This window comes from Myotis yumanensis, unplaced genomic scaffold (genome assembly GCF_028538775.1).
Source record: "Myotis yumanensis isolate MYYU_CA2020_CCGP unplaced genomic scaffold, mMyoYum1.0.hap1 SCAF_1, whole genome shotgun sequence".
Taxonomy (NCBI): Eukaryota; Metazoa; Chordata; class Mammalia; order Chiroptera; family Vespertilionidae; genus Myotis; species Myotis yumanensis.
The window spans coordinates 30530516-30556431 of NW_027223752.1; the positions used below are offsets into that span (position 1 = coordinate 30530516).

The window sequence follows — 25916 nt, forward strand, 5'->3', positions numbered from 1 at the left end:
TCCCTTCCTGCTCTGTCTCCATCCCACAGCCTCCCACTCTGCCAAGTCCTCCAAGCCGCCAGCTCTCCCTCTCTGCTCTCTGTCTAGTGGCTTGGGGAACCTGCAACCTTGGTCGCTGGGAGCGACCAAGGGAGCCATGTCCCCCCAAGCCTCCGGCTCTCCTGCTCTGCTCTCCACCCGGCAGCTTGGGGAAGCAACCCAGGGAGCCACGTTCCCCCAAGCTGCCGGCTCTCCCGCTCTGCTCTCTGCCTGGCGCCTGTGTATGCAAATTAACCCGCCATCTTTGTCGGGTTAATTTGCATACTCACACCTGATTGGTGAGTATAGCAGAGGGATGGTCAATTTACATGTTTCTCTTTTGTTATATAGGATAGGGAACAGGATTCTTGTCACTTTGCCTTATTGTTTTTCTATTTTTTTCCTTAAATTTTATTGATTTTTAGAGAGAAGGAAGGAGAGAGAAACATTGATGTGAGAGAGAAACATCAATCAGTTGTCTTCTGTATGCGCCCTGACCAGGGATTGAACCTGCAACCTGGGTATGTGCCCTGACCGGGAATCAAACCCACCACCTTTTGGTGCACAGGATGATGCTTAACAAACTGAGCCACACCAGCCAGGGCACTTTGCTTTATTCTTTTTTTATTTTTTAAAAATTTTTATTGATTATTTACAGAGAGGAAGGGAGAGGGATAGAGAGTTAGAAACATTGATGAGAGAGAAACATCAATCAGCTGCCTCCTGCACACCCCCTACTGGGGATGTGCCTGCAACCAAGGTACATGCCCTTGGCTGGAATCTAACCTGGGACCTTTCAGTCCACAGGCTGATGCTCTATCCACTGAGTCAAACCGGTTACGGCACTTTGCCTTATTCTTTACTAGAGACCCGGTGAATGAAATTCGGGCACGGGTAGGGTCCCTAGGCCTGGCTGGCGATCAGGGCCAATCTGTGGGGTGACTGGTGGGGTGACCTGGGGCAGCTCCTGTGTTGAGCGTCTGCTCCCTGGTGGTCAGTGTGCATCATAGCAACTGATCTTTTCATCGGTCATTCTGCCGTTTAGTCTATTTGCATATTAGGCTTTTATTATATAGGATAACTCGCACAGTTCCTTGCATGTAGTGGGTTCTCACTGGTGTTTGAATTGAATTAACGATCTCACTCTATCCAGTTTCTCAGTGGTTAGAGTGTTGGCCTGTGGACTGAAGGGTTGTAGGTTCGATTCAGGTCAAGGACACATACTTGTTGCAGGCTTGATCCCCAGGTATGTGTGTGTATGTGGCCGGCAACCAATTGATGTGTCTCTATCTCTCACTTGATATTTCTCTCTCTCTCTTGTCTCTCCCTCTGTTTCTCCCCCTCCTTTCCACTCTCTCTAAATATCAATAGAAAAAATATGTTCTAGGGTGAGGATAAACAGAACAACACACACACACACAAAATAATCTCTGCCCTCATTGAGCATATAGAGTAGTGGGAAGAGATGCACAATAAGAAGATAAGTATATTGGAAAATTGCCATTTGAGAACATGTGACGAAGATAATGATACATTCAAAATAAAAAATGTTACCTTAATCCTGCCCACACTTTTGTTAATAGTCTCTTCATTAAGCTCTCTTCATTCATCCCTTTAAGTGTGCCATCTGTTTTAACTCTGTTTAAGGGGCAGTCTCAATGAACTTGTGGAAGTGGACCAGTTTGGAGTAGTTAAATACAGAATGAAGGTTAGAAATTAGAGACTGTGAGAGTTGATACTTTTTTGAGAATTGTGGCTGCAATGGGTAATTGAGTAATGGGGGAGGAGGTAGAGCATAGCTGAGTAGGGAATGATGGAATACTTTAAAAAATTTATAGTGGGAGATAATGGTACATATTTACATGATAATGGCACTGATCTTATAAAAGAGGAAAGATTGATGATACAGGAGAGAGTCAATTATGGAAGGAAGGAAATTTTCAAGTGCAAGAGATAATATAAAGAGCAAACTCCGGTTGCCCTTTAATAATAATCAGAGATGCTTACTCATTTTAACGTAGGGGAAAAAGAGATAGCTGGTTTAGTTTGGGTGGGATGTTATAGATTTGGTTGTGGAAAGAGTAGGGAGCTTTCCTCTGATGGCTTCTATTTTCTTTTTTTTTTTTTTAATTAAATCTTTATTGTTCAGATTATTACATTTGTTCCTCTTTTTTCCCCCCCATAACTCCCCTCCTTCCAGCTCCCACCCCACCCTCCACCCTCACTCCCCACCCACTGTGTTCATCCATAGGTGCATGATTTTTGTCCAGTCACTTCCCGCATCTCCCACACCCCTTTTCCCCCCAAGAATAGTCAGTCTATTCCCTTTCTATGTCCCTGATTCTATTATAATCACCAGTTCATTCTGTACATCAGGTTATTTATTCACTTGATTCTTAGATTCATTTGTTGATAGATGCATGTTTGTTGTTCATAATTTGTATCTTTACCTTTTTCTTCTTCTTCCTCTTCTTAAAGGATACCTTTCAGCATTTCATATAATACTGGTTTGGCGGTGATGAACTCCTTTAGCTTTTCCTTATCTGTGAAGCTCTTTATCTGACCTTCAATTCTGAATGATAGCTTTGCTGGATAAAGTAATCTTGGTTGTAGGTTCTTGGTATTCAGCACTTTGAATATTTCTTGCCATTCCCTTCTGGCCTGCAAAGTTTCTGTTGAGAAATCAGCTGACAGTCGTATGGGTATTCCCTTGTAGGTAATTGAGCCTCTTTCTCTTGCTGCTTTTAAGATTTTCTCTTTGTCTTTTGCTCTTGGCATTTTAATGATGATGTGTCTTGGTGTGGTCCTCTTTGGATTCCTTTTGTTTGGGGTTCTCTGCGCTTCTTGGACCTGTAAGTCCATTTCTTTCTCCAGATGGGGGAAGTTTTCTGCCATTATTTCTTGAAATAGGTTTTCAATATCTTGCTGTCTCTCATCTTCTGGCACTCCAATAATTCTGATATTAGTCCGCTTAAAGCTGTCCCAGAGGCTCCTTACACTATCTTCACACTTTCGGATTCTTTTTTCATTTTGCTTTTCCAATTGGGTGTTTTTTGTCGAATCTTTTGTTTGATTATTGTGCTCCTCTGGTCTGCTATTGGGTATAATATTCTTTATTTCAGTCCGTGTATGCTTACTTTCTAATTTCTTTATCGTAGCATCGAGGGTCTCATTAGTTTTCGTGAGGTTCTGCACAAATTTATGGCAAGCCCTCAAAATTGCGATTCTTAGCTCCATATCCTCCATTTCTGTCATGTTTTTTTGTCTCCGCATCTTTTATGCTTTCTTGGTGCACCCCCTTGTGGTCTCTGTGCGCAGTCTTGTTCTAGCCAAGCCTTAATTGTTGTAGTTAACACTAGAGGGGTTTGACCACCAGGCCGACTGGCTATAGGAATCAGCTGTATGGAAAAAGTCTGCCTTCTGGGGAGGCGCTAATCCAGCCTTTGCCTGAGGCGATCGGCAAATGGCTGTGCGCAGGGTTTGGGCGGGGCGGGATCAACAGGGCGGGCGGAGGGAGCAGTTATGGCCACGCTCAGTCCCGTTCCCAGAGGCTCTGCTTCTCAGAACCCCGGCAGCCGCTGCAAACCTCGGAGAGAAAGTTGCCCTCAGGTTCCAACTGATGCCGTATAATCCCGCTTCTCCCGTTTGAGTCTGGGTCCCTAGAGACTCGCCCGGATCTGGAGCCCAGAGTCTGAGACTCACTCCCGACAGAAAACGACAACCGCGCCCTCAGCCACCAGCCCGCTTTGCGCGCACACCTCGGTACCTTTGTATTTTCCACACTGCGCCGCCTCTGAGCCTCGATTTGCTCTTCTCTTTCCTTCTAGTTGTAGAGTCTCTCTTCAGCCAGCCTTCCTGTGGTTCTGGGTGATGTCCGTTCAGTCTTTTAGTTGTATTTTTGAAATGGTTGTTTGCGGCAGCGGTCTCCGGTGTTTACCTACGCTGCCATCTTGGTCTCCGGCTTCTATTTTCTTAATGAAAGTGTCTTAAATTAAAAGTGGTGGGAGGAATAGAGAGGAAGGGTGAAGTGTTTAAAGATTGGGGGAAATATATAAAACAGCCACTACAGGGATCTTTTAGAGTAATATTGCTGTGGTTGAGGTTAATTGTGAATTTATGACAGTAACTGTTCTCCTTGGATATGTGATTTTCTTCAATATTCTACTGCTCTGTTGCAGTCTTGATGGTGAGTTGGAGGTGCTAAGAGAGAGGGAGAGGAAAGAGACATGGGAAACATTGAATTGATTGTGAGCAGTGATTATATCGATGAACTGTGAAACCTAAACTGGATAAAAAGAGTGAGTTGGAAAGATCAAATCTTTTATTATATGTATTTCTTCTTTCTGCTTCCTTCTCATTTATGTCCAAAATGACCAGAATTTATACACACTTAGCCACTTGGAATCTCCCATTCTTGTGTTTCATTCTAATGGTTTAAAAAAATCATTGAATTTATTGGAGTAACATCTATATACAGTAGGTCCTCGTGTTACATCGGAGATCCGTTCCTATGGCGCGATGTAATGTGATTTTCGCCATAAGTTGGAACCCATCTACGTAAGCACCTACGCCACTCACATGGAGCACATACACAGCAGTAATGAAGTGAAACAGTAAAAAACATTTAAAAGAAAGATAACAATTCCTGACCTTTATTTGTGGTAAATAAATAATAAAAAACTTAAAGCAAATATGTACATATGTCGAAATGACAGAACTTTTTTTTTATAAATAAATGGGAGATGGCGACGTAACCATGAAACAACGTATGTCAAGTCCAATGTAACCCGAGGACTGCCTGCATATAAAAGCCGAAGTGACCGAACAACCCATTGATCCGTCGCTCTGATGCGCACTGACCACCAGAGGGCAGACGCTCAATCCAGGAGCTGTCCCCTGGTGGTCAGTGTGCTCCCACAGTGGGAGCACCTCTCAGCTAACTGGAATGAGCAGTGCTGGGATGAGCTGGGGTGGCTCCCCAGCCACCTGCCGCTTTGCATACTACTATATCCCTCGGGGGATGTTGGATGCAGGTTTCAGCCCATTCCCTGCAGGCCATGCACAGGGACCCCACCAGTGCATGAATCCGTGCCCCGAGTCTCTAGTTGGTTAATAAAATTATATAGGTTTCAAGTGTACAATTCTATAATACTAGAGGCCTGGTGCATGAAATTTGCGCATTGGGGGCGGGGGCAGGAAGGGTGTCCCTCAGCCCAGCCTGCACCCTCTCCAATCTGGGACCCCTTGGCGATGTCTGACTGCCGGTTTAGGGATCAGGCCTAAACCGGCAGTCAGACATCCCTCTCACAATCCGGGACTGCTGGCTCCCATCTGCTTGCCTGCCTGCCTGCCTGATCAGCCCCTAACCACTCCCCTGCCAGCCCGATCGTCGCCTAACTGCTCCCCTGCCGGCCTGGTCACCCCCAACTGCCCTCCCCCACTGGCCTAGTCACCCACAACTGCCCTCCCCTGCCTTGTGGCTGTGGGCGCCACCATCTTTGAGGGTGTGGCAGTCAATTAGCATATTCCCTCCTTATTGGCTGTGGGCGCTGCCATCTTTGAGGGTGGGACAGTCAATTAGCATATTCCCTCCTTATTGGCTGTGGGTGCCACCATCTTTGTGATGGCATGAGGGCCAATTAGCATATTCCCTCTTTATAAGGATAGTATCTGTATATTGTGGGATCTCCCATTTTAAATAAGCAATTTAAACCCACATTCAAGCCAAATGGATTGAAACACACACACACACACACACACACACAGAGTTAGTGACCTATAGAGCTTGTGAGTGTGATGTCAAACATAACGTTAAAGACTATTAATTTTCAAGTCCAACTTCCTTTGTTAACTTCTTTCTATAAAAAGAACACAGGAAAATAATTTCCTCTGAAAATATCTGGATCCATTTAAGATCTTTCTATGAAATTTGTGACAAGATCGGAACTTAGAATAACTGTTATTCACTGTTAGTACAGTCTTTTTGGAAAACAGTGTGGCAAGCTCTCATGAACAGTTAAACATACACTTACTATAATGAACCAATAGCCCCACTGCTAAGGATTTACTTAAGTGAAATGAAAACCTATAGTCACACATAAATGTATGCTAATGCCCCAAACTGGAATCAATCCCAAATATACTTCAACTGATGAACTGATAAACTTTGGTACATCCATACAGTGGAATACTACTTGTCAGTGCATATAACAACATGGATGGATATCAAATGCATTATGATAAGTGAAAGGAGCCAGACTCAAAAAGCTACATATCCATTTGGCTTGAATGTGGGTTTTTTAAATAATATATTGGAATAAGCAAAACTAAAGGGACAGAAAACTGACTAGTGGTTGCCAAGTTGTAACAGGATGATTTGACTACAGTAGATGAGGACATTTTTGGGGGTGTTTTCTATTGTTTGTATATGATCTATGTCTTGATTGTCGTGGTGGTTACATGATTGTATGTGTTTTTCAAACTCAGAGCTGTAACTTAAAAGTGAGTTTTAGTATATATAAATTATACCTCAATTAAAGTTCTAGCTCATATGTAACCATAATAAAAAGTGCTTTAAAGAACTATGGCCTGAAAAAAATTTTTTTTTTTTTTAGATTCTACTTTTTTTTTTATGGGAGAAAAATGGTGCATAAGCATCATTAGCATTTGTAAAGTTCTTTGAAGCTTAGAAAACTTGTAAATGATGAGTTTGTCTACACCTAGCAAACATTCCTATCATGTTTAAAAAAGTTACAAAATATATCCTTCTTACCTAAGGAAATCAGAAGCTAACACTTTTGAACCTTTTCTACCTTCCCAGCAAACCAATAATGATAATCTGAAAGATTATTATTATTATTATTATTATTTTTAAAATATATTTTATTGATTTTTTACAGAGAGGAATAGAGTTAGAAACATCGATGAGAGAGAAACATCAATCAGCTGCCGCCTGCACACTCCCTACTGGGGATGTGCCCGCAACCAAGGTACATGCCCTTGACCAGAATCGAACCTGGGACCCTTGAGTCCGCAGGCCGAAGCTCTAGCCACTGAGCCAAACCGGTCAGGGCCTGAAAGATTATTTTTAAATGCAATAATGTTACAAAAACCTTTTTCTAACTAGTAGCCTCTGGCAGCTCCAATACTAAGCAGCCAGTTTCCCGTAGTTAAAGAAAGTGTCTTTATAACTAAAGTTATTGATCATGTCTAAGCAAACTTTGTGATGTAGGATCTCTCAAATTTAGCCTTCCTATTATCAGCCAGACACAGGACTTTCCTACCACTAGGAAGGGAGTGGTTTCCAGCTTTGGGATGACACAATTGAGAGGTTCTGAAAAGGAATTAAAAATAGTCTCTAGAAAGAATAACTCAGAATAAAAAGTGTGCTTCATTAAGCATAAAACTAGTAATCTATCACTTAGAATTTAAGTGATAGACCTACCTCTGCCCCTAACTAGCTGTGTGACTAGCTAACCTAATCTAGACTTCAGGCTCTTTGTCTATAAAACAAGGACATTTTATAAAGCCTCTTGGGCTCTGCTTCTGGACCAGGAGCCGAGGAGGCCCCAGTCTTCAGTATCACCTTTTTGCATTTATGTTCCCTATCACTGAGAAGTATTTATTATTTTTTTTGAGCCAGCTATGTTTACTTATATATTTGATACATTTATATATTGATTGTTATTTGGGTGAATGTCCTACACTATCTTGACTAGAAGCCTTTTTAATCTTTCAAAGCCATGGTTTCTCATATTGAAAATTGGAATTATAGTCCCGACCTCTTAGTGTTTCTTTGTGTTGATGAAATATATACACACTTGTATTTATATTATTAGAATAATGCCTAATATATAGTAAGTGATATATATATACACACACACACATGCATGTACATATATACACACATAGACATATATATAGCTGCTATTATATTTCTTTTAAAAAAATATATTTTATTGATTTTTTACAGAGAGGAAAGGAGAGAGATAGAGAGTTAGAAACATCGATCAGCTGCCTCCTGCACATCTCCTACTGGGGATGTGCCCGCAACCCAGGTACATGCCCTTTACCGGAATCAAACCTGGGACCTTTCAGTCCGCAGGCCGACACTCTATCCACTGAGCCAAACCGGTTTCAGCAGCAGCTGTTATATTTTCAAGTGAGTCCTGTACTTCCTTGTTGGTTTCTGTGTGTGTGTGTGTGTGTGTGTGTGTGCCAGAACTCTTGTCAATCACTTTGAAATTTCTGTAAATGTGTCTGGGGATTGGCATGTCTTTAGGCTTTAGGACAGTGGTTCTCAACCTTCCTAATGCCGTGACCCTTTAATACAGTTCTTCATGTTGTGGTGACCCCCAACCATAAAATTATTTTCGTGCTACTTCATAACTGTAATTTTGCTACTGTTATGAATCATAATGTAAATATCTGATATGCAGGATGTATTTTCATTGTTACAAATTGAACATAATTAAAGCATAGTGATTAATCACAAAAACAATATGTAATTATATATGTGTTTTCTGATGGTCTTAGGCGACCCCTGTGAAAGGGTTGTTTGACCCCCAAAGGGGTCGCGACCCACAGGTTGAGAACTACTGCATTAGGGTAAGACATTTAAATCTAATTTTAACCTATGCCCCTAGCAACCTTGAATTGGAGTTTTTTAAATAATAAATTACTTTTTTTTTTTCCAATATAACAGCAGACTGAAATGCTTTGTTTGTATTTGTGGTCGTGTTTTATTTTTTTTTCTTTATTTTTTAAAAAATTCTTTTATTGCTTAAAGTATTACAAAGGGTATTTCATATGTCTCCTTTTTTCCCCCTCCCTTAACATTCCCCTGGCCTCCCCTACCCCCCAGTGTCTTATGTCCATTGGTTATGCTTATATGCATGCATACAAGTCCTTCGGTTGATCTCTTACCCTCCCCTCCCCGTACCCCAACTCTCCCTGGCCTTCCCGCTGTAGTTTGACAGTCTGTTCGAGGCAGCTCTGCCTCTGTATCTATTTTTGTTCATAAGTTTATAATGGTCTTTATTATCCATGAATGAGTGAGATCATGTGGTATTTTTCCTTCATTGACTGGCTTATTTCACTTAGCATAATGCTCTCCAGTTCCATCCATGTCGTTGCAAATGGTAAGAGTTCCTTCTTTTTTACAGCAGCATAGTATTCCATCGTGTAGATGTACCACAGTTTTCTAATCTGTTCATCTACTGATGGGCACTTAGGCTGTTTCCAGATCTTAGCTATGGTGAATTGTGCTGCTATGAACATAGGGGTGCATATATCCTTTCTGATTGGTGTTTCTGGTTTCTTGGGATATATTCCTAGAAGTGGGATCACAGGGTCAGATGGGAGTTCCATTTTTAGTTTTTCGAGGAAACTCCATACTGTCTTCCATAGTGGCTGCACCAGTCTGCATTCTGTGGTCGTGTTTTGGAAATATCCAGGTAGTTGATATTCTTTTAAGTTCTATTGCATGTAGTTTCCATTAGCTACTAATAAAAAAATTAGTGCAATGTGTCTAGAGATGTAGAAGTTGTAATGGAGTGAATTTTAAGTAAGGAAAAAGGAATATAAGACTGTATATAAGGGAGGAAATAAAGTGGTTTTTGAGGTAGAGATTTTGGCTTAGACAACCATAGTTATGACAGAGGTAAAGATCATCTTTGGGAAAGAGGAACAAAAAGGAGGGATAAAATAATAAAAGATAGACTTTCCGTTTGTATGTTTAGATTATAACTAACATGCTTGCATATTATAACTCCTGAAGCCTTCACTGTACTCTAGTGAATTAAACTTTGCCCATGAATTCAGAACCATACATTTTTTTCTTTTAAAATAGAAATGTCAATTAAGTTATTTTTTCTTCTTGAATTTTGGTTTTGAATTAGTGTCTTGTAGATTATTATCTACTATTTTTAAGGGAAGCCTGAGTATATTATTCTGCCCTTTAGAGATGTGTCTAAGAAGATTAGGCTTGCTGATATCTGATCTTAACTTTCTTATTTCTTCAGCTGAAATAATAAGCATATTACTTCCTTTTTTCTCTTACATCAAGCCCTAAGAATGCCTTTGCTTTTATTTTTGTCTTATATTGTAAACTGTTGTGTGCATATAGGTGTTTGGAACCATGAAAGTCTATTATTAAATAAGAGTCATGTATCTTTTAAAGTTTTAAAGTTGATCTACCTGTCATAAATGAGAGCTAATTCAGTATGCCAGCCCATCTTGTAGCCATTCTCAGAAGAACTTCAGATAAGTATTTCTGAGAGGACTGATCTAGTGACAATGTTAGAGGTTAATCAAGATTTTATAAAGTTCTTAATGGTTATGCATGTCTCCTCTAACTGAAGGGTCGTGTGTTTGTTTTTTGTTTTAATGTTTGTGTGCCCCCAAAATTCATGTGTTGAAATCCTAACTCCCAGTGTGATGGTATTAGGAAGTGGGGCCTTTAGGAGATAATTAGGTCACGAAGGTGGAGCCCTCATGAGTGGGATTAGTGCTCTTTGAAAAGGACCCCTTAGAGCTCTCTTGCCCCCATCTGCCATGAGAAGAAGATGACCAGCTATGAATTAAGAGGGCACCAAATCTGTGGACACCCTAATCTTGGAATTCTCAGTCTCTGGAACTGTAGGAAATAAAGGTTTATTTACTGTTTAAACTGCTCAGCCTGGTAGTTTGCAAATAGCAGCTTGTACAAACTAAGCCAAGAAGTAAAAACATTGTGCTTGCTTTCAAGAGCTAGAGATCGTAGCATATAATAGCATAGTTTTGGAGATTTAAAAATAGGGGTTCAGGTCGGGCTCTACATTTATTATTTGAACTTGGGCAAGTCTCTTACTACCTCTAACTCATTTCTGGAAGTAAGATGTGCCAATTTATGGCATCTGGTCGATGGTCATTGGTGCCAATTCAACACCAACAGGAATACCCAGTTTGGGATGCATTGAAGAAGGAAACTTGACTCAGTGCAAAACAGCTCAATTGTGATAGAGCACGACTGTGAAAACAGCAAGGCTCTGAGGCTGCCCTGGAGCCAGGCCCCTCTGCTTGCAGACAGCTCTGCCGCTCTCTGGTGTGCTCCGCTCCGCTCCGCTCTGCTCAGTGCCAGTCTGCTTTGCTTTGTGTGTGGATCTGTGGTCTGCTCTGTTCTGCTCTGGTGAGACTTTTATGTTTCAGCTCAGCCAGGGATATGCAATCTTCAGTCTTTAGAAAAAGGGAAAATGCACTCCCAAACTGAAAGGTTTTAAAAGAGACTTGTTAACTCTTGTCAGACCTACTGTGGGATTCTGGAATGTTTAAGTAGAAGATGATGGATCTTTGTGAAGTAGTATAGTTTGATGGAAAGAACACAGGATTTGAAATCAGGTTTTGAAGTCTGTGTCAGTTTATTAACTATATGACTTTTACCTTTTTGAGAGTGTTCTCATAAGTAATATGAAAAGAATAATGATATTTATCTCATAGAATTGCTATAAGCATAGTAATTAAAGTTTGCAATTAACAAATTAAAATGAAAATGCTTTATAAACTATAACATACTTCTTGAGAGTTACTGTGTTCTTCAATTGGGACATTGGTTGTATTTAGTAAAACAACATATGGGTTGCTATCATATGGGTTAAAAGATTGCCCACCTTTGGTTTGATGTATCACTTTTATTTAGGCTGATTATCCTTAGGTTTTTGTCTGCTTTTTTGTTTTCCTTAATAATGAATTTTTTCATAGAATGAGGATTCCTTCTTTGCCAAAGTAATCATTACATTCAGCTTTGTGGTGTGGAGACTACACTGGGATCTAGCCTTTCTTGACATTACTGGTTCTTAAAGGTCAGAACCTCCCCTGTTAGGTGTTTGGGTCTTTGAGGTGCACTTCTGGTTGCCACAGTGATTTGGTGGGGTGGCTGCAGCACTGGCTCTGAGTGAGCAAGGAGCCAGGAATACCATACATACCACAAGGTATGAGAGAGTTCTGCATGATTTTCGAACATTCCGCCAGATCTCCTTTGTAGGTGAAAAACTTGTTTGTACTTATCTGATCCTAATTCTGTTTTACATTTAAACACAAAGTATTTTTTTCATGGTTTTAATAGATATTGGATTTTCCAGGAATGCAACTGTTGCGTAAACAAATTGTACTTTATTTGTTTTGTTCAGAAATTTAACAATGGTTGTTAACTTTTTCAGAAAAATCATATTACCAATGCATTGCCCCTCATGGTATCTGATTTTCCAGTACAACTTATTGTGTTAATTTACATTTGTAGCTGTCACATTCATGGCATTTTTATGTATCAGTGCAAGTGTCTATTTCCTTATTAATATGAATTCTAGGATGGTTATACTTGAGCATTTACAGAATAAAATATGTGATTTTATTGAAGATTACTTTTTTCATTATCTTAATTTTTAAAATCAAAGATAGGTAAGTGACCTACTTGCATTTAATTTTAGGTTTATGCTCTTAAAATAACTCAACTTTCATTTTGTGGGGTTTCAAGATGGAACCTGTATTTAACAGAAATCTTTGTTACCTTTCTAGGGGAAGGTAGAAGATTTATGTTGGCCTACATTATGGGTATCTGTCCTCTTCTTCCCTTCCCTCTCCTTCTCCTCTCCTTCTCCTCTCCTTCCCCTCTCCTTCCCCTCTCATTTTCTATTTTCCATTTCTACTATGAAGTATTTGATACATAGACAAGAATGTGGTACTGTATCCTGTATAATAAAAGCCTAATATGCAAATCAACTGAACGGGAGGGGGGGGGATGACCAGTGGAATGACCAGTTGCTATGATGCACACTGACCACCAGGGGCAGACACTCAACACAGGAGCTTCCTCGGCCCCAGGCCAGCCAAGGCAGGTTCCAGCGGGGCCCCCTGCAAATCGCCCCATCAGTCGCCCCACAGATCAGCCCTGATCGCCAGCCAGGCCTAGGGACCCTACCCGTGCATGAATTTCATGCACTGGGCCTCCAGTATATAAATAATGAAGCATATAATAAAACCAGTACCTTTGAACCCACCCCCCAGCTTAAGAAATAGAACATTGTTGGTATATTTCTCCTTGATTTTCATTCAACTGTCTCTCCACCAGGGATAAAGCTCTTCAGAATTTTGTTTCATTTATCATTCCCTTCTTTTTAAGTTGACCCCAAATTTCTATGCATTTCAAAAATATATTGTTTACTTTTGCTTATTTTTTAACTATTAAAATGGAACCATATATATTCTTATTTGCTTTGGCTAATCAACATTATATTTTATTTATTTATTTATTTTGATGATATATAAATTTAAAAAAAATCTTATTGTTGAAAGTATTACATATGTTCCCTTTCTCCCCCATTGGCCCCCTTCAGCTCCTCTCCCCCCCCCACCCCCCGCCCTCCATCCCAGGCCTTTACCACCCCACTGTCTGTGTCCATTGGTTATGCATATATGTATATAAGGTCTGTGGTTGATTACCTCCCACCCACCCATCCTCCCCTGCCTTCCCTCCAAGATTCTGCACTCTGTTCCATGCTTCCATGTCTCTGGATCCACTCTGTTCATCAGTTTATTTTGTTAATTAGATTCCACATATGAGTGAGATCATGTGATACTTGTCTTTCTCTGACTGACTTATTTCACTTAGCATGGTACTCTCCAGGGTCCCTCTTTGCTGTCTCAAAAGGTAAGACATTCTTCTTTTTTATTGCTGCATAGTGTTCTGTGGTATACTAGTAAATAAATATACCACAGCTTTTTGATCTACTCATCTACTGATGGGCACTTGGGCTGTTTTCAGATGTTAATTATTGTAAATTGTGCTGCAATGAACATAGGGGTGCATACATTCTTTCTGACTGGTGTTTCGGGTTTCTTAGGATATATTTCTAGAAGTGGGATCGCTGGGTCAAATGGCAGTTCCATATTTAATTTTTTGAGGAAACTTCCTTCCGGTTTCCCTAACGGCTGCACCAGTCTGCATTCCCACCAGCAGTGTACTAGTGTTCCCTTTTCCACATCCTCGCCAGCAATTGTCATTATTGATTTGTTGATGGTAGCCATTCTGACAGGTATGAGGTGATACCTCATTGTCATTTTAATTTGCATTTCTCTGATGATCAGTGACTTTGAGCATTTTCTCATGTCTCTTGGCCATCTGTATGTCAACTTTGAAGTGTCTATTTAGGTCCTTTGCCCATTTTTTTTTTTATCCTTACTCAAGGATATTTCTCCATTGATTTTTAGAGAGAGTGGAAGAGAGAGGGAAAGACAGAGAGAAATATTAATGTGAGAGAAACACATTGATTGGTTGCCTCCTGCACTCGCCCCAACCAGGGCCCAGGCCAGGGAGGAACCTGCAACTGAGGCACGTGCCCTTGAGTGGAATCAAACCTGGACCTCTTGGTCCACAGACCAATGCTCTTCCACTGAGCCAAACCAGTTAGGGCTTGCCCATTTTTTAATTGGAATATTTGTTTTCCTTTTGCTAACTTGTATGAGTTCCTTATATATTTTGGATATTAACCCTTTATCAGATGTATCATTGCCACATATGTTCTCCCATACCATGAGCTTCCTTTTTGTTTTGTTGATGGTTTTTTTCAACATTATATTTTAAAATTTATTTAATCTATAGTGATATGTGTAACTGGTTCATTTTCGCAGATACATGTATTAATTGTATGACTATACCACAATTTATCTTTTCTCCTAAAGATGCACATTTGTATTTTTCCATTTTGTTGATATTACAAACATATTGTTTATGTCATCAGCATACATGTATAAACATTTCTCTACAAGAATGAGTTATAAACATTTTTTTATGGTGACTCCTCTAACGTACATACACACAGTTGAAAGAAAAATGAGAATCAGTATTCATCTTTACTTATTACATGTAAAGCACTCATCTTTTCCATTCTATTCCTCTCTTTCTCTTTAAGGGCTGATTGTGACCTAATGATTCCACTGTTGATTTTTCACAGTTCAAGCTAGTAGTATTGGTTTTCTTTGGAGCATGGGTTTGTTGACCTGGCTTTCCTTTGCTTATAAGGAGGGAGTCAGAAGGCAGCATCCCATGAGGTGAGAGTGCACCTGACGAAGCAGGAGCACTGCTTCTACACCTGAAATATCCTGTTCAATAAAGTTTCAGCTAGGACAAAATTTGGATTCAGTCCTTAAGTACCTGCCACTCCTTGATAGGATGAATTCCCTAGGTATGCCCTAACTAAACATTTTAAGTTATGCTGGAGTCACACCTTTCTCTAAGGAGTCAAGGAACAGGATGATGGGATTGGTTGGGGCTTTCTGTTCTTAATATTTTATGTCAGATTTGGTTCCCCCTTTTACTTGTTTTGGCCATAAACTGTGTATTCTTGAAGCTCAGATCTCAATAGTGTACTCTTCAGTTTTCTGGAGAATTTCTAATATGCATATTCAGATATTTCAGATATTTTTATTTGAGTTCTTCATTCTTTTGTGTTCTACTAGAGACCTTGAGTTTTTTGCCAAAGAAAAGAAAGCTAATTTACATGGGACTTTAATCTCAAGTAGTTTTAAAATTAGGCAAAGAAGCTACATGTTTTAGCTCTGATTCAATGTTTCATTATTAGAGTATATATGCAAATTAACTTACAGAGCTATGCTTTGAACCTCAGTGTGAATATTTGCACTTGGTACTATTCTTTTTTTTTTTTAATCTTTATTGTTGAAAGTATTACATATGTCCCCCTTTCCCCCCAATGACCTCTTCTAGTCCAACCCCAGCCCCGTCCCCCCCAATTGACCTCTTCTAGCCCAGCCCCCACCCCAGACGGTACTATTCTTGATGACTGTGTTGGGGGGTCCTAAATAATAGGACAGGCTCAAGAATAACCAAGATAGTGTTTTGGTGGGCTTTTCTGTTTGTTTTAATTTCATTTTTTAGGACTCAAAAATAAACACAATGTTCATTTCAGCCTAGAAGTTATTAAGGTTTGCATTTTTTTATTGTGATAAAATACACATAACATATAATTTACCATTTTAACAATTTTGAAGTGTATAGTTCAGTGGGATTCAATATATTTACATTGTTCAACCATCACCACCATCCATCTCCAGAACTGAAACTCTACCCATTGAACAGTAACTCCCCATTTTCCCTCCTTCACACCCAGCCCATTGTAACCACCTTCTTACTTTCTGTCTCTGAATTTGACTATTCTGAATATCTCATATACACAGAATTATACAATACAGTGTGGGGCAAAAGTAGGTTTACAGTTGTGATTATGTGAAACAATTTATTCTTTTTAAAAAAAATTATATTTTATTGATTTTTTACTGAGAGGAAGAGAGAGGGATAGAGAGTCAGAAACATCGATGAGAGAGAAACATCGATCAACTGCCTCCTGCACACCCCCTACTGGGGATGTGCCCGCAACCAAGGTACATGCCCTTGACTGGAATCGAACCTGGGACCCTTCAGTCCGCAGGCCGACGCTCTATCCACTGAGCCAAACTGGTTAGGGCAAACAATTTATTCTTGTATTATTTATTACTGTATTATTTTCCATATGAACCAACTGTAAACCTATTTTTTCCCATTCTGTATTTGTCCATTTGTGTCTGCTTTATTTTACTTAGCATAATGTCTTCAAGGTTCATCCATGTTATAGCATGTGTCAGAATATTGTTTTTTTAAGGCTAAATATTTCATTATATGTATATACCATTTTGTTTATGTGTTTCTGTCAATGGACACTTGGATTATTTCCATCCTTTGGCTGTTGTGAATAATGCTGCTATAAACATTGGTGTGCAAATATCTGTTTGAGTCCCTGTTTTAAATTCTTTTGAGTATATACCCAAAAATGGAATTGCTGAATCATATGGTAATTCTATGTTGAATTTTTCTGAGGAACTGCCATATGTTTTACTGTTTTTCTAACATTCATATTATTTTACTTTAGATGTATTTATAATAAAGAGTTAATATGCTAATTAGACCGAACAGCAGAATGACCATCCAATGACCTTCTGGACAAAGCCAGAATTATAGATATGCATTATTATTTTTAATGGCTGTATATGCCACAGTTTATTTGTAGATGTTTCTGTTAATAATCTGCTATTATAAACTATACTATGGTTCATTTATTCATCAGATATTTATTGAACACCTACTATGTGCTAGGCATATGTAATAGCTCTTCTGTACATACATATTTGCACACATCCATTTACTTAGGATAAATTTTTTAGAAGTAGATTAGGACCGTTGGGTTAAACTTTAACTTTAGGACTATTGGGCATATTTTGAAATGTGGTTATTTTCCTCAAAGCTTTTATACTGATAAACCATTGTTAGATACAGCCCTAATAATAGTAAATAGGGCCCAGCTGACATGGCTCAGTGGTTAAATGTCGACCTGGAGGTTACTGTTTGATTCCCAGTCAGGAAACATGCCTGTGTTTGTGGGCTTGATACCCAGTGTGGGGCGTGCAGGAGGCAGCAGATCAATGATTCTCTTTCATCATTGATGTTTCTGTCTCTCTCTCCCTCTGTCTTCCTCTCTGAAATCAATAAAAAAATATTTTTAAAAAATAGTAAATCGGAGTGCTAGATTCCCTATACCTTATAAAACACTGGATATTATTGATCTTTTTAGTATTTGTCAGTCTGAAATGATATTAATTTGTATCTCTTTGGTTACTACTAGTGAAGTTGAACAACTTGTGCTTAGGATTTTATTTCTTCTCTTGTCAATTGTCTATTTATGTATTATTAATTTGTAAAGCTCCTTATATACTAAGGATATTAAATCTTTGTTTTATATTGTAGATATTTTTTCCAACTTATCATTTGTCTCTTAACTTTTCTTCATAATGTCTTTTGCAGTGTAGATGTTTTATATTCAGTTTTAGTAGTCCTTTACAATTTTTATTTTGGTCTATTGATGGCAGCCTTGTCCCATCCTGATTTAACTTTAATATTTTTTATGCATATTTAGAGATTTCTAGAAAATGTTTTTTAGAAATAGAAATCTCTGTATGAACTGATTACATCTATATTTTTGACTAAATTCTTTTTGTATTTTCTTCACCCCCCTCCACCTAAACCCCACCCCACCCCAGGTCTTCCCCACACTATTGTCTGTGTTTCTGACTAAATTTATTATTCTAAGTAGTTAGGAAAATTAGGTGTAGAAGGTAGGTGCGGAATCAGAATTGTATTTTAACCTTTTTAAAAAATGAAAATCTCATAGAGATCAATTAAAACTTTTGTTAAACCAATACTTGCCACAGAAAACAAAGCACATATTGAGCCTAATTTGCTTTTTATTGATCTCTAAGGGTTAGGAATGTATTTCCTTGTTCCTTGTTAATTTAGATATGTAGAATATGGTAGATGGGAGAAATGATATAATAACCCAATGAGATATTCTAGTATTCACTTGCTCTAAAAATTTCTTGATTGTCTGTCATCACTAGAGGGTATTGAAGTGGATGCTCCTTCTGTTTGTATTCTGCTCTTTGCCTTTGTAGCCACTTTGGCTTTTGTTAGTCCCTAAATCACATTCTTTAAAACCTTTAATGGCTTTTAATACTCTGTTCTGTTGCTATGTGTCTCTAATTTTTTTTGTCTTTTCTGTACTTTTCTTTTTGTTTCTTTCCTCTATTTCAACTTGAGCTAAGGATTAAAAGCACTTATTTCTTCTGGTTTTGAAGAAATTAAACATAGCATGTAATCTAATTTTTTATATACAGTTTAGAGTCCCAGTGCATGAAATCCGTGCATGGGGGGGGGGGTGTGTCCCTCAACCCGCCTGCACCCTCTCCAATCTGGGATCCCTCACACAATCTAGGACTGCTGGCTCCCAACCGCTCGCCTGCCTGCCTGCCTGATTGCCCCTAACCGCTTCTGCCTGCCAGCCTGATTGACGCCTAACTGCTCCCCTTCTGGCCCGATTGCCCCTAACTGCCCTCCCCTGCCAGCCTGATCACCCCTAACTGCCCGCCCCTGCAGGCCTGGTCTCCCCTAACTGTCCTCCCTTGCAGGCCTGGTCGCCCCCAACTGCCCTCCCCTACTGGCCCGGTCGCCCCTAACTGCCCTCCCCCTCCTCTGCCGGCCCAGTCACCCCTAACTGCCCTCCCTTGCCAGCCTGGTCGCCCCTAACTGCCCTCCCCTGCTGGCCATCTTTGACCACATGGGGGCGGCCATCTTGTGTGTTGGGGCGATGGTTAATTTGCATATTACCTCTTTATTATATAGGATTCTCTCCAGCTCTGTGTATATTTTAGGCTACCTTAAGCTCTGAGTGCATAGCTCTTCTGGATAGTTGAGTTTACTAGCTACTTGAATGATAATGTATATGTAGAGGAAGTGTCATTGTCATTTCACCTAAAATATAATATTAATAATGATATAATGATAAGATAAAAAAAAGTATTGAGCCTTATGAACTCAATAGTGAATCTGCCTTGTGAAGAGTTGGAGGAGTTTAGGGATCATCTGGTATCTATTTTGTTCCCTCTACAAATATTTGCCTGGCACTGATTTGGTCTTAAAGATACAATGAAGTGCCTGGCTTCATGGAGCTTATAGTCTTTTATGAAAAGAAGGTTGTGAAGAAACTGTGTACCCTTTTTATTTTCAATTATAAGAGAAAGTTTATTTAGAACATTACAGAGTTAGTAGAAGTGAGCCAGATGAGCTGTATAGGCTCTGGAAACAAGTTGCAGAAGCAAAAGAAGGAGCGAACTCCTTGGAGTTTAGGAGAAAGGCACAGGTAATGCTTCTGGGGGAAAGAAGAGAGGTATGGGAAAGGTGCGGGCATACTTCCGAGAAACTGTGTAATCTTATTTAAAGGACTAGAGGCCCGGTGCATGAAATTCGTGCACGGGGTGGGGGTGTCCCTCAGCCCGTCCTGCACCCTCTCCAATCTGGGACCTCTTAGGGGATGTCCGACTGCCAGTTTAGCCCCGATCCCTAATTTGCCACCTGCTTTCTATTGTCTGAATAGTAACGTTGATATGAAGAACCTAGATAGTGGTGTAAACATATGTGATAATGTTTAATTTGCTTTTGTTTCTACTCATACGTTTTTGTACATAAAGAAAGTGGACTTCAAAAAAAAAAAAGAATCCTCATTACATTTTGGTAGTTATTAATATGTCCAAAAGAAAAAGGTTCTTATTTCTTAAATGCCAAATTGGTAAGGAGGAACTGTAAAGTAGGAGGAGGGGAGCCTGAATGAGTGAACTAGGTAGGACAATGCTTCTCAAAGTTTTTGTTGTGTGTGAATCACCTGAGGAGCTTATTAAAATTCAAATTCTTATTCAGTAGGTCTAAGATAAGTCCTGAAATTTTGTATTTCTTGCAAGCTCCCAGATGATACCTATGCTACCAGTTTGTGAACCACACTTTATGAGTAACAAGGAATGAGTGCTCCCATTTTGAGAAGAGTAATTTGGAGTCATGCATCCAGGTTTGGAGTTGTGAAGTGGTACATCACATTTGGCCTTGGTGAAATAGAATTATAAGAGCTGTTAATGTTCATTCATATACTAAGAGAGGGTAGGGTATAAAAACCTATTTTTTGAATGGCATCCAGAATTGAACTTGGCTGGTAGATGGGTTTGAAGTCTTTGAAAAGTTGGTAGGAGATGAAGGAGACAAGAATCATCAGCTACAATGAAAGTAAATACTCAGATAAAATTTAAAAGTTAAGTGTTGACTAGGAAGACTAATTTGTTATTGAGAAGATTTCCTCCTCTCTTTGTACTTACTCTAACATAGCAATTCTAGTTTTAAAAAGTTGAAGTGAATGCTGTTTTTAAAAAATAAATAATATAATATTTTCCATAGGCATATTTTCTGTGGAAAGTATGTCAGATTTCTTTGTTTTTAGGTTTGCATAAGTCTTAAATGTTGTTTGTAAGTTGTCTTTGATTTGTTGCTCTAGTGAAGCGGTTATCAACCTGTGGGTCACGAACAATGAAAATACATCTTGCATACCAGATATTTACATTATGATTAATAACAGTAGCAAAATTACAGTTATGAAGTAGCAACAAAAATAATTTTATGGTTGGGGGTCACCACAACATGAGGAACTGTATTAAAGGGTCGCGGCATTAGGAAGGTTGAAAACCACTGCTATAGTGGAAGCTACTTGGAGCATAAACAATCTGGGAGTTAATTTATGTTCATAGTATTAGCAGACTTTTTTTTTTAGCAGAAGACTTTCAATCTTGGAAGTAGTGTAAAATGTCCAATGGGCATTGAACATTTATCCATAGGGGGAAATTTGGCAAGCCGAATCTTTGAAATAGCAGACTTTTATTTAGTTCTGTGTTTTCAGAAATTTATATTTTCTTTCTGGTCCTATTTCAGTAATACTCTATATTCATAGTTCCTCTTTAATATGGCACCTAGCCTGCTTCAATCTGAAAATATTGGAAAATTACTAACATTCATAATTTATTATGGCTCCATGTTTTAGTATCATTGAAATACTGGTTTCCTTTAAAATAGTTACAATATGATAAGGAGATTTTTAAATTTATTGTGCTGTAATGGAGGAAGAAATATGTGAAATGTAATCATGAACAAAATATAAATATTGCTTTAATTATATTGGCTCATTATAATCAAATACATGTGAAGTGTTTTCACTAGTAACATATCCAATGCGATTTCCGGCATATTTGAAAAGCATTTGCTACACCCATTGTTCTCTGTGGTTGTGTGTGTGTGTGTGTGTGTGTGTGTGTATGTATGTATGTATGTGTATACGTATTTAGTTCTCTTTGAACACAACTGTTAAAACTGAAAGTAAAACATCAAAAGCATTATAATCTGTCTGTTCTAGAATCAGGCCAATGAAGAAATGAAGTGAAACACATTATTAGCTAAAAATACATTTTGCAAATTACATGTGAAATTGTTTTGTGAGAGCATCTATCTATTGGTAATGAAATTTAGCTTTTCTTAATCTGTGTGTTTTTAAAAACATTATTATCTGAAAGTAGGTGTCCATACAAAATAAGTTTCTAATGTCTTCCAGTTTTTAGCTCATTTTTCCTTAGAATCATATAAGCCTTTACTATATATTCTGAGTAGTGAATGAATATTCAGAATGTTAGAAGTAGAAGGAATTTTAGAGCTCATGTAAATCATACAGACACTAGAATTTCTAAAGAGAATTTTAGATTGTTTGCATGGGGATACAGGCTTTTTATTTCCACCCTTTGTGGTATTTAAAAAACAGCTACTGCCAGCTGGCGTGGCTCTCTGGTTGAGCATCGACCTATGAACCAGGAGGTCAAGGTGTAATTCCCGGTCAGGGCACATGCCTGGCTCGATCCCCAGTGCGGGGCATGCAGGAGGCAGCTGGTCAATGATTCTCTGTCATCATTGATGTTTCTCTCTTTCTCTTTCTCCATCTCTCTCTACCCCTCTCCCTTCCTCTTTGAAATCAGTAAAAATATATTAAAACAAACAAACAAAAAACAAAAAAACAGCTACTGTCTGTCACATCATCTCATTTTAACACCAAAAGAGTACGAGGGACAATCTCATAGTAAGCACAGTTGTAACTTTACACCCATGTTTGGTCATGGCTGGCACCTATTCAAGGATTAGATTTCAGAAACCATTATTTTATGCAACCTTCTCCTTTCAGAGATGACGTTTCTGAGCCCAGGGAAATATCAAAGTTCTTAACAAGCAATGCAGAATGATAAGTGAGTTTAGAACTAGGTCTTCTGATTTCCAGCTCAAAATTTTGATCATGTCCTCTTAATCTTCATCACATGCTGAGACTTAGGCACAGATAATTTGTGCTTTAACAAAGTTCATATAGCTAGTAAGAAGTAGAGCTGGAAGTTGAATCCACATCAACAACTCCACTTTTAGTGAAACCTGTGCATTCACTTCCATGTAATCCCACTCTATCAGCCTCTATTTAGTTGTAGTGATGGAATTATAAGTGATTGAGGAGATATCTAAGTTAAGCATTTTCTTTCTTTGAAAATTTCAGATTTTGGCCTTAATCAACTTCTAGGGAAGAGGACCAGTGCCTCTGTTCTTGCAACCAAAGATCTTGATCCATATCCAGAGATTGGAATATTGGTGGACCAGCCATCCTCAAACACCTGACTTAGGACAAGTAAGTGAAAGAGAGAGTAAGGGTAAGAAAAGTAGAATGGGTGCTAATGTTCTTCCTTTCTTTTTCTTGTTAGATGCAAACATTTGACCATCTTTAAAAATTTAACCCTTTATCTTGGTAAAAACAAAGCAGTTGGAATCTTAGTTGGGTGGGGCCAAACATTTTCTTGATTGTAAAATACATGTCAAAATGTTAACAGTAGTGAAACTGACCGGCCGGCGTGGCTCAGTGGTTGAGTGTTGACCTATGAACCTGGAGGTCATGGGTTTGATTCCCAGTCAGGGCGTATGCCTGGGTTGTGGGCTCGATCCCCATTGTGGGGCGTGCAGGAGGCAGCTATTCAATGATTCTCTCTCATCATTGATGCTTCTCTCTCTCTCTCCCTCTCCCTTCCTGTCTGAAATAAATAAACTCAAAAATATATTTTTTAAAAAAGCAATGGTGAAACTTAGAGTAATTAAAATTTTCTTTCTCTTTTATACATTTTCTTTTTTTTTACATGCAATAAACAATATTTCAACAAAAGGATTTTAAGTATAATAATGTTACATGCAGTAAACATTAATATTTTAAAAAATGATTTCAAATATAATGTTACATACAATACAAACTAATATTTCAAGAAAAAATTTTTTAAATATAATATTACCCAAACTGTACAGTCTCTATGCATTCTCCAAAGTATATTCATGAGCACATGTTAGTTATCTATTGTTGCATAACAAACCACCCCAACTTAGTGGTTTAAAACATTCCAGTTATCTGTTTTGCTTATATATCTGCTATTTGTGCAAGGCTCACTAGGTGGGACAGCTTGTCTCTGTCAATATGTGGTGTGAGGTGGAGTAGCTGGAAGGATAGGGGTGGCTCAAGGGCTGGGAGCTGAAATTATTTGAAGTTTTGCTCACTCAGTGTCTGGTGGTTAATGCTGGCTGTTGGCACAGACCTCAGCCTGGGCTGTCAGCCAGAGCACCTACACATGACCTCTTCTTTTGGCTGATTGATTTCCTCACAGCATGGTGGCTGGGTTCCCAGAGAAGAGAGCAAGGCGAATTTGCATGGCATATTTGACTTCGTTTTGAAAGTCACCTAGTGTTTCTCTGCTCTCTTCTATGGGTTGAGGTAGTCATAAAGGTCCACCCAGGTCCAGAGGAGGAAGGTAGACGTAGATCCCACCACTTGAAGAGAGGAGTATGAACATCACATTATAAGAAATGCTATGGATGGAATCTGCCATTGTAGCCATCTTTGGAAAATATAATCTGCCACAGTTTATATTAATTTTTGTTTTTGTTTAGAAAACTTCTTTTTCTTTTTCTTTGTGAAAATATATTTTTATTTCAGAGAGGAGGGGAGAGGGAGAGATAGAAACATCAATGACAGAGAATCATTGATCAGCTGCCTCCTGCATGCTCCCCACCAGGGACCGAGCCTGCAGCCCAGGCATATGCCCTTGACTGGAATCGAACCCGGAACCTTCAGTCTGCAGGCCGATGTTCTATCCACTGAGCCAAACCAGCCAGGGCTTACTTTTTAAAAAAAAAAAATCCTCACCCCAGGATATGTTTTTATTGATTTTAGAGAGAGAGGAAGGGAGGGAGAGAGAGGGAGAGATAAAGAGAGAAACATCTATTAGTTGCTTCCCATATGAGCCCAGACCTGGGATTGAACCTGAAACTTAGGTATGTGCCCTGACCAGGAATCGAACCCACAATCTTTAGTGTACAGTTGATGCTCCAGCCAACTGAGCCTCCTGGCCAGGGCTGTATTACTTTCAAGATAAAGAATATAAATAACATCGGTATATGAAAAAGAGGAGTATTTACTGGAAATTATGGTGTATGAGTCCAATAAGAATTTTGTGTGCTCCTCTTGTCTAATAGAGTCTGATACTGAAAGTAAAATGCCTAAACAGGAAGAAATGAAATACATTTTGAATTTTCTTTTGTATCAACAAGAAGAATACTGCTATTATCAGAAGTAGAGACAAGAACTTATAAACAAGATACAAAATAAGAATTGTAGTTGGGGTTGTGTTTTTTTTTGAGAAAAAGCTAGTTATTTAGTTCAAAGTCTACTTGGGTATTTTGTTTTGTTTTGTTTTAATAGTTTTGAGAATTATTTGGGAAACTGGTTTCCAATACATATAATAGATTTGAGAAACTAGTGCCAATATTTGGTTGTCTTATTGATCACACCAATGATCAATGATTAATTGCCTGTGACAGGTTTGAATATAGCTGGCACTTAATTTCTGGATGTAATGGGATAATATTTTTATTTATCTATCTATCTATCTATTTATTTATTTATTATTTTCTTGTTTAAAGTATTACAAATAGTAGTACATATGTCTCCTTTTTCCCCCCATTGACCTTCCCCGCCTCCTCTACCTCCCAGCACATGCTCTTACCCCGCCCCCCCCAGTGTCTTGTGTCCATTGGTTATGCTTATATGCATGCATATAAGTCCTTCCATTGATCTCTTACCCCCTCCCCCCCCAACAATCCCCAGCCTTCCTGCTGTAATTTGACAGTCTGTTCGATGCTTCTCTGCCTCTGTATCTATCTTTTTGTTCATTAGGTTATAATGTTCTTTATTATATGGGATAATATTTTTAGATAATCCTCTAAGCATTACATGGGGGTGTTGGTCCATTCACAATATCTGGGAAATAAGCTCTAGGGAACATCTTGTTATCTATTAGACTCAGAAAAGTTTCTTGCTGTCTAGGTGCTTTCC

General features: G+C 38.9%; 1 protein-coding gene across 11 annotated transcripts in view; it reads left to right on the plus strand.

The window, feature by feature from the left end:
• NUMB (NUMB endocytic adaptor protein) overlaps nt 1–25916 on the plus strand; it is a 136806-nt gene that overhangs the window by 23188 nt on the left and 87702 nt on the right. For 6 of the 11 annotated variants that reach the window (XM_070417051.1, XM_070417114.1, XM_070417101.1 and 3 more), the window contains exons 2-3: nt 4197–4316; nt 23046–23174. The exons of 2 other annotated variants lie outside the window; for them this stretch is intronic. The gene's annotated coding sequence lies outside the window, so the exon portion shown is untranslated. The remainder of the gene's footprint in view (nt 1–4196; nt 4317–23045; nt 23175–25916) is intronic. 3 more of the 11 variants (XM_070417059.1, XM_070417073.1, XM_070417081.1) reach the window with 2 other exon arrangements.